Source organism: Triticum urartu, chromosome 7A (assembly GCF_056163025.1).
Source record: "Triticum urartu cultivar PI428250 chromosome 7A, HENAU_Tu73, whole genome shotgun sequence".
In the NCBI taxonomy this organism is placed as follows: domain Eukaryota; kingdom Viridiplantae; phylum Streptophyta; class Magnoliopsida; order Poales; family Poaceae; genus Triticum; species Triticum urartu.
The window spans coordinates 280880481-280882420 of record NC_141879.1 but is presented as its reverse complement, the minus strand read 5'-3'; positions in this window follow the sequence as shown (position 1 = coordinate 280882420).

Here is a 1940-nt window from a genome sequence, read left to right as displayed (position 1 = left end):
GGGCTCTCGCCCCTCCCACGCCATGGAGGCCAAGGACCAGAGGGGAAACCCTTCTCCCATATAGGGAGGAGGTCAAGGAAGGAGAAGACGAAGGGGCCCCTCTCCCCTTCTCTTCCGGTGGCGCCGGAACGCTGCCGTGGTCATCATCAACAACTTCACCGCCATCATCACCAACTCTTCCTCCCTCTTTGCAGCGGTGTAACCTCTCTCTTACCCACTGTAATCTCTACTTAAACATGGTGCTCAACGCTATATATTATTTCCCAATGATGTATGGCTATCCTATGATGTTTGAGTAGATCCGTTTTGTCCTATGGGCTATTTGATGATCAAGATTGGTTTGAGTTGCATGTTTTATTACTGGTGTTGTCCTATGGTGCTCTCTGTGTCGCGCAAGCGTGAGGGATCCCCGCTGTAGGGTGATGCAATACGTTCATGATTCGCTTATAGTGGGTTGCGTCAGTGACTGAAACACAAACCCGAGTAAGGGGGTTGTTGCGTATGGGATAAAGAGGACTTGATGCTTTAATGCTATGGTTGGGTTTTACCTTAATGATCTTTAGTAGTTGCGGATGCTTGCTACCTCTTGAGCACTGCATTGGTTTTCCCCGAAGAGGAAGGGATGATGCAGCAAAGTAGCGTAAGTATTTCCCTCAGTTTTTGAGAACCAAGGTATCAATCCAGTAGGAGGCTACGTGCAAGTCCCTCGTACCTGCACAAAACAAATAAATCCTCGCAACCAACGCAAATAGGGGTTGTCAATCCTTATAAGGCAACTTACGAGAGTGAGATCTGATAGATATGATAAGATAATATTTTTGGTATTTTTATGATAAAGATGCAAAGTAAAATAAACGCAAAGTAAATAGCAAAGTAGTAGGAGAACAATATGATGAAGATAGACCCGGGGGCCATAGGTTTCACTAGTGGCTTCTCTCGAGAGCATAAGGATTATACGGTGGGAGAACAAATTACTGTTGAGCAATTGACAGAATTGAGCATAGTTATGAGAATATCTAGGCATGATCATGTATATAGGCATCATGTCCGAGACAAGTAGACCGACTCCTGCCTACATCTACTACTATTACTCCACTCATCGACCGCTATCCAGCATGCATCTAGAGTATTAAGTTAAAAACAGAGTAACGCCTTAAGCAAGATGACATGATGTAGAGGGATAGACTCATGCAATATGAAGAAAACCCCATCTTGTTATCCTCGATGGCAACAATACAATACGTGCCTTGTTGCCCTTACTATCACCGGGAAAGGACACCGCAAGGTTGAACCCAAAGCTAAGCACTTCTCCCATTGCAAGAAAGATCAATCTAGTAGGCCAAACCAAACTGATAATTCGAAGAGACTTGCAAAGATAACCAATTATACATAAAAGAATTCAGAGAAGATTCAAATATTATTCATAGATAGACTTGATCATAAACCCACAATTCATCGGTCTCAACAAACACACTGCAAAAAGAAGATTACATCGAATAGATCTCCACAAGAGAGGGGGAGAACATTGTATTGAGATCCAAAAAGAGAGAAGAAGCCATCTAGCTACTAACTATGGACCCGTAGGTCTGAGATAAACTACTCACACTTCATCGGAGAGGCTATGGTGTTGATGTAGAAGCCCTCCGTGATCGATGCCCCCTCCAGCGGAGCTCCGGAACAAACCCCAAGATGGGATCTCATGGATACAGAAAGTTACGACGGTGGAATTAGGGTTTTGGCTCCTGTTTTGATCGTTTGGGGGTACGTGGATATATATAGGAGGAAGAAGTACGTCGGTGGAGCAACAGGGGGCCCACGAGGGTGGGGGCGCGCCTGGTAGGGTAGGGCGCGCCCCCCCTACCTCGTGGCCTCCTGTTACGTGCCTTGGCATAGGGTCCAAGTCTCCCGGGTCTTATCTGTTGAGAAAACCACGTTCCCGA